Raw genomic sequence first — 8,320 nt, 5'->3', positions numbered from 1 at the left:
ATAAACTAAGGAAAGACAAAAATCACATAATCATATCAATAGATTTGGAAAAAGCATTTGATAAGGTATAACACCCATTTATGAAAAAACACTCAGCAAAGTGGGAGTAGAGGGAGCATACCTCAACATAATAAAGACCATATATGGGAAACCTACAGCCAACATCACACTCAATGGACAAAAACTAAAAGCTTCTTAAGATCAAGAACAAGACAAGGGTGTCTGCTTTTTCCACCTCTTTTTGAATAGTTGTGCCTATAGCATGTAACTTGTGCCTACCTTACAACTGTACATTGGATGTGTAGGTGGCAGATCACTTCTAATTTAAGTCAAACATCTTAAAATTTAGAGGAACTGTCCAAGGAGACTAATTCAGGACCCTTCCAATCTGTAAGGAAATGCTGGGCCTGAGCCTGATGCTGTAATAAGATCAAACTTAAGTGTGACTGTATTTTGAATGTAGGAATAGTGGAAATAATTTTGGCCAAAGTGTAGAATGTGGAAACTTTAAAATATGGCTCCATATTATCTGATACCCCTCCCACTGAGAAGTGGGTTTTACCAGGCTTATTCAACACTACTTTCATGCTGGAGCCCTGAGCTCACCAGAGCTATGAGAAAGACCAAATTAACTCATGCAACAGACAAAATGGAGAAGCTCTGGAACCACATAGTGAGGGGGAGAGAGAGGGAGGGAGAGTCACCAGCCCCTAGATGTTCCAACTCTTTTCTGTTCCAGCTCCAATTAGTGTCTGACCGCTACTTCATGAGAGACCCTGAAATGTTCAGTCCAGTCCAGTCCCTCCCAAATTTCTAACCCTACAGATGATGAAAGATGATAATAACATGATTCTTGATGTTTTAAACCACCACGTCTTGTGATAAATTGTTACATACAATACATAACCAGAATAGTCATGAATAGATCAAATAATGCTCTTGAATTTGTTGCCCACTGAAATGCAGAAGTATTGCAGCCCATTTATAATTAAGATATTGTAATAACTTGTTAGAAATTCTAATTATTATCCAATTTTTTTTCACTTATCATATCCTACTCACTGAAATATTGCAGAATTTCCCCTCTATTGTGTTTCAATGTCATGCTGTAAATTCTTTTTGCACCTTTGGACAAATATGCAAACCATAGATATATTATAATGCATGTAATTTTCCATGCAAACACGTAGTGCATTTCTTTCTGATTTCCTCACTTGAAGATGTTAATGTCTGACTCAGTGTCCATGTCTCAGAGATAGTAATGTAGAGAATTTTAATGGAAAAGATATTAAAATATTTATAAGCAGTATCTCAATAAATGTGACCTGAATATAAACTATAGTGGAACTGGAGTCCTAGAAAGTGAGAAATAATACAGAAGTGGTTATTTGTATAGGTTAGACTTTTTCAAAAGAGAAATTCAAGGCTGCAAAGAAAATGATGAATCATGACTAATAATAAAGTTTCCAAAGTCTATTTCTTGGGAAAGTAGAACCCCCAAACCTCAATAGCTTCGAACAGCTCACATCTACCCACTCATGTCCCAGATCAAAATAGGAAACAGATATCAGATGTGTGTCTCAAAACCACACGGAGAAGGGAGATGCAGCTCTGGAGGGGTTGTGATGTGGCCATATTCTCACTGGGGATGGAGGATGTATAAGCTTTCAGGCCCATATGGTGCAGTAACCATGTTTCTTAAAATGTGTCTGCCTCATTTTGAAATGGTGTGATAGCAGAGGATGTTGGTCCATCTCCCTCAGGGACAGATGGAAAGAAGTAAGATAAGAACACTCCTGATGGCACTACTTTAGCCAGAACTATGAAGACTCAGTAAGCTGAATGTAGCAGAAAATAGCAGCAGCAGTGAACAGAGTAATTTGGGTTGAGGGTGGAGTTCACAGAAGCAGGGTGAGTGTGACATATGTGAGGTTAATATGAAGCAGTGGGAAGAAGGAAGATTTCTGACACATTCACACCTTAGTTATCTGTCATTGAGCAGAAGGAGTGTTTGATGTGAGATGAGAGTGGGGGGCAGTGGCCACAGTTCTACTAGTGAGTTTAATGTTATTTGAAAAAGAAGAGGAGGGAGGAGAGGGCAGGAAGAGTAAGAGAGGAAGAAAATAGGCTTGCTAAAAGAGAGGGATTTCTTATAATCCTTTGACTTTCTTGTGGGTTTAAGAAACTCTGCGATATTAACATATAGAGAAAATGAATGTTTTTCCTTCTTCCTTTCTTAATTGAACTTGAGAAATGAACAGACTGCCCATGGACACAACAAAAGGAAAAACTATAATGCAAATTATAGGTCCTTTAACATCAAAATTCACTGTTGTCTGTAGCAACATGACTGAAATCTAACAAGCATATTTGCTTTTGTATCGTACCTAATGGGTATTTCTTTTAAGTTCCCTTTATTCTCTTTTTCTACTGCTATTCTACTGTGCCTTAGATGTGTATAGCAGTTTACATCCACAGAGCTCAAAACATTATACAAATCATTTCATTTATCTTTCATTACCAGAATTTTACATCTATGTGAAAATTTACTAATCAGATCCTATACATTCAAAAGTGTACATTTGTGTGTATTTACCCAAGGGGCTTTTAGAAGATGAGAGCTGTCAGGAACTATTTTTAGAATAGAGGAAATGCAGCATTTCTAAAAATAAGGATTCCATTGACTAGAGCCCTATGCATTGCTGAAAGCAGCCCTTGGAGCAGAAGTCATCAGCAGGAACTCGATAATCCCTGAGCGGACTGGCTTTCTCTCTTGGGAGTTAGTATGTGAGGCAGATGGCTCCAAAGTTAAACGTGTATTCTGCCCCATTTTTCTGTACTAATGGTACAAGGGAGTGTGTCTGTCACTTTTTAAATGGCCTCTAAATCTACCCATTTATTATCATCAGATTGCAATTAGCAAGAAGGAAGTCAGATGTGTCGTAAAGAGTTTGGACCTTAGTGAAAAGCCAGGATTTAACTCTTACCAGCCCCTTTAAAAGGGGTGGGGGGGGGGCACAACAGGAAAGCATGCGTCTTGGAGTGATGCCAATGAGACTGAATTGTTAGAGCACAGCGTGAATGTGGAAAGGATGAGGGGCAGATGAACATGGAAAGGTAAACCATGGCCAGACAATCTATGGTATGTTGAAAATTCTGGATTTTATTCTGAAAATAAGGGAAGCTGGTGAAGTTTTCAGCCAGAAAGTGCTGGTCTACCAATTGGAAACAGAAACTATAGTAATCCTGAAAGACAACCAACAAGTGCCCCTATACAACCCCATATATATCCTTACACTTCTCCCTTCAAAACACACCACAAACGTTCTGCCTCTATCCATCACATTTCTTCTCTTGGCTAAGTAGGTTCCGTTCATAAAGTTTTCTTCATAATGTCATTTTGAATTTCTTCATTTCCCAGATTTTCCTTCTTTAAAGGAAAGCCAGTCTTTGGGCCTCAGCTTGCACAATGCTTTGCTTAGCTATGGGCCAGATGGCACCATGCTCTCTTCAGACCACTGCATAGCCTGGTGTCCCACCAGCACCTGTGTCCCTGTCACTTGGGTCCCGCTTTATGATTGGACCACAGTCTTCAAAGAGCAAGCCAATTTCTTTCTTGGTCACATTATAGAGTTTCTGAAGGCAATGGAGATAACTGCCAGGCACAGCAGAATCTCTATTCGTACAAGTGAACTGTAGAAATTCATCACTACTCCATCAAGACACCCCCATAAGAGCAGTTAACCTGGATACAGAGTATTGAATTGAAATCTAAAGAATGTTTTCCAAGTTTCTGACCTAGATGGAGTAAAGCCTCAGTATTACTGGGCTCAAGGATTGTTGCTTCTTGTTAGGAAGTTTATTTTGTTTCCTATTCCTTCTAGCTTCATACTCAAAGCAACAATTTCAATTTGAGTTTATTGAAATAGGCCAGTTTCTTTACATCATTTCTGCATTCAATTTTTAAAACTCTTCCATAACCCTATTGTGTCCTTTGAACTAAATTAACGTGGCTCAAACAAATTACCCAGGCTCTGTGGAAATCACATACAAGAACATGAGATTTCTGATTACATGCAATCTAACCAGAGCAACCTTAAACAATTTATGGAGAACTTTATGAAATAAGGAGTTACCACAATAGGATAGCACTGCCCTTGTGAAGAAAAAGGGTATCCATGTTCTCAATTGGCCTTTTGATGCTGCTGCACTGCCATCCAGCCAGACTGTCGATGACTGGTTAAGTCTTGTAAACCATTAAGTTTGTGGAGAACATGGCTGTTGTGTAGTTGTGGGTCTCGGAAGACCTCCAGTACTCATGGTCCTAGCATTAACTAAAGGTGGAATGAAACGTGAAGATATAGTGCAGTTCATAAGACACAAGTGGTATGAAACTTTAAACAGCAAGCAACTTTTGTGTTAGGACAAGTAATTTCCTAAAATGTGGATGTGCTTTAAAATTCCAATGGACATAGAAACAACTGTTATTTTCTTTATATATATATATATATATATATATATATATATATATATATTATTTCTTTATTTTATTGTTATTTTATTACAGGTGTTCTAATTTTTCCCCCTTTGCCCTCCTCCAACCAGTCTGCCCCCCACTCCCAAAGTCAATCCCCACACCATTGTCCATGTCCATGGGTCATTCACATCTGTTTTTTTTTTTTTTTACTAATTCCTTTGCCTTATTTCCACCATTATCACCCCTTCTGCACCCCACCCCCTGCTGCCTCTGGCCTCTGTCGTTCTGTTCCAGGTTTCCATGTCTCTGGTTCTATTTTGCTTGTTAGTTCATTTTGTTCATTAGATTACTCTTATAAGTGATATCACATGGCATTTGTCTTTCACTGAATGACTTATTTCATTTGGCATAATATTCTCCAGTTCCACCCATGCCATCACAAAATGTCGGACTTCTTTCCCTTTTTTTTGCTGCATAGTATTCCATTGTGTTAATGTACTTGCCCCAATTCCAAAACCAGGTAAAGATATCACAAAGAAAGAAAAGTATAGGCCAATAACACTGATGAACATAGATGATAAAATCCTCAACAAAATATTGGCAATCCACATCCAGCAATGTATTAAAAAGATCATAAACCATGATCAATTGAAATTTATTACAGGGATGCAAGGATGGTAGAATATTCACAAATCAATAAATATAATACATCACATAAACAAAACAAAGGACAAAAACCACACGATCATATCAATAGATGCTGAATAAGCATTTAATAAAATCCAGCACCCATTTATGCTAAAAACTCAGTGGGAATAGAGGGAGCATACCTCAAGATTTATTAAATAAGCCTTTATTAAAGGCCATATAAGAAAAACATGCTGCTTATGCTAAGCGAAACAAGCCAGGCAGTGAAAGGCAAATACCATATGATCTCACCTTTAACAGGAGCCTAAACAACAAAACAAAGAAACAAGCAAAATATAACTAAAGACACTGAAATGGGGGACAGACTGACAGTGACCAGAGGGGAGAGAAGAGGGAATTTCAGGGGGGAATGGGTAGGGTTTAAAGGAACAAATTTAAAGGACACATGGACAAAAACTAGGGGTGGCTGGTAATGGGAGGGAAGTAAGGAGGGATGGGTGGGTGGGCTGGAATGGGAGTAAAAGGGAGAAAACTGTACTTGAACAATGATTAAAATAAAATAAAAAAAGAGAAAAACATGCTGCCAACATTATACTAAACGGGAAAAAACTAAAGGCTTCTCCCTTAAGATGAGGAACAAGACAAGGGTGTACACTTTCACCAATCTTACTCAACATAGTGATGGAAATTCTAGCCACAGTGATCAGACAAGAAAAAAAAAAGAAAAGGCATCCAAATTGGAAAGGGGGAAGTAACACTACCATTGTTTGCAGATGTCATGATAGTGTGCATAGAAAACCCAATAATCTCCACAAAAATATTACTCAACCTGGTAAGTGAATTTGGCAAAGTAGCAGGCTACAAAGTTAATATTTAGAAATCAAACAATCTCATTTATTCTAGCAACAAGAAAAATAAAGAACCTAGGAATAAATTTAACCAAGGAGGTAAAAGACCTATACTCAAAAAACTATAGAACACTGAAGAAAGAAATTGAGGAAGATACAAATATATGGAAGCATACACCCTGTTCATGGATTGGAAGAATTAACATCTTTAAAATATCCATATTACCCAAAGCAATCTATAGATTCAACACAATTTCTATTAAAATACCAATGACATATTTTACTGATCTAGAACAAATATTTCAAAAATTTATATGGAACCAAAAAAGACCACAAATAGCCTTAGTAATGTTGAGAAAGAAGAATAAAGTTGGAAGAATCATAATACCTGATACCAAACTACACTACAAGGCTGCTGTAATCAAAACAGCCTGGTACTGGCCTAAAAACAGACACATAGATCAATGGAACATATTAGCAAGCCCAGAAATAAACCCAACTCTCTATGGTCAATTAATACTTTACAAAGGGGGCACAAATATACAATGGAGTAAAAATAGCCTCTTCTATAAAAGGTGTTGGGAGAACTGGACTGGTACATACAAAAAAATGAAACTATACCACCTCCTTATACCATATGCCAGAATAAACTCAAAATAAATAAAACATTTATATTGTATTACCATAAAAGTCCTAGCAGAAAACATAGGCAGTAAAGTTTCAGATATTTCACGTTGCAATATTTTTGCTGATATATATCTCCCAGGGCAAGGGAAATAAGGGAAAGAATAAACAAATGGAACTACATCAAATTAAAAAGCTTCTGTATGGTTAAAGAAATCATCATCAGAATGAAAAGGGAACCAACCATATGGGGAAACATATTTGCCAATAATATCAAACAAGGGTTTAATCTCCAAAATATATAAAGAACTTGTATGACTGGAAGACAAACACTCTAGTTTAAAAATGGGCAAAGGACCTGCTCCAAGGAGGACATACAAATGGCCCATAGACATATGAAAAGATGCTCAACATCACTAGCCATCAGAGAGATGCAAATTAAAACCACAATGAGATATCACCTCATACCTCTTAGAATGGCTATCATTAATAACTCAACAAACAAGTGCTGGCAAGACTGTGGAGAAAAGTGAACCCTAGTGTGCTGTTGGTGGGAATGCAGACTGGTTCAGCCACTGTGGAAAACAGTATAGAATATCCTCAAAAACTTAAAAATGGAACTGCCTTTTGACCCAGTGATTCCACTGCTGGAATGATACCCTATGAATCCTGAAACACCAATCCAAAAGAACCTATACACCCCAATGTTCATAGCAGCACAATTTACAGTAGCCAAGTGCCGGAAACAGCCTAACTGCCCATCAGTAGATGACTAGATCAAAAACTGTGGTACATTTAAAGAATTGTTGTTTTCAATAAAAGTGCTATTGCTTTGAAAGTGGAGCTTGAGACAGGAAGTAATTTGTCACTCATATTAGCCACAATGTGGCTTGGTGAGTAAGTCAAATAAAAATTCCATAGGAGTATTGAAAAACAGTTTTATCAAGTCACAAGCTTGACATAATTGTTTCAGTGACAATCCATATATGGATACTTATCAAAATATTCTTATTGTTCAGCATTTAAAATGCACTTACCATTTTTATTAGTTGAATCTACCTTTCCTGAAATCATGCAGAATTGAGTGATAAGTCTTCTCTAAATCAATCACATCAATTCTCACATCAATCTTACCAAAAAATGTACAAGAAATTTACAGATATTAGTGCCAAAGTATTGAACACAATACTTGCATATTTTTGAAATACTTGCATAGTTTTTGAAAACTAAGTTCTCAATAACTATCAGCTTTCTAGACCCTGTGTAGTTTATTTCTTCAGTTACTCAAAACACTGATAGGAGGGTCTGTATGGTTATTTGCCTGCTCTCTTCATGTTTCTATCTCCTAGATATGTACTAGTTCACCTCGGTTTGCAAAGCCATTGATTTCTGTTGGATTTTTGCCAAATCTTATGGTGACTGATGCCTTGGTATAAATTTCCTTTTACGTTGTTATGTAAAACCTCTTCCATCTTGAAAATCTACAGGTAGAGAAGCACATATTTTTAATGCCTCCAGACCAAAAAAAAAAAAAAACCACTTTGCAGCTAATTTAATGTTTTCACTTTGTGGTGCAACTTAACACAGAGGGTTTGAAAAGAAACTTTTAAATATGTTTAATTAAATGTTGTCTTTGTCTTATGCAGAACATGTAGAATATGCCTTTGAATTTAGCAAATACTTTTAAAAGGTAGAGATGCTTTGCTATCATACTTAATTTTTA

General features: G+C 36.9%; 1 pseudogene; it reads left to right on the top strand.

Annotated features, from left to right (window-relative positions):
• Nucleotides 1–4,006: 4,006 nt before the first annotated feature.
• LOC114492160 lies at nt 4,007–8,033 on the top strand (annotated as a pseudogene).
• Nucleotides 8,034–8,320: the final 287 nt, after the last annotated feature.

This window comes from Phyllostomus discolor, chromosome 1, assembly GCF_004126475.2.
Source record: "Phyllostomus discolor isolate MPI-MPIP mPhyDis1 chromosome 1, mPhyDis1.pri.v3, whole genome shotgun sequence".
Taxonomy (NCBI): Eukaryota; Metazoa; Chordata; class Mammalia; order Chiroptera; family Phyllostomidae; genus Phyllostomus; species Phyllostomus discolor.
This window is presented reverse-complemented; position numbering and strand designations above follow the sequence as displayed.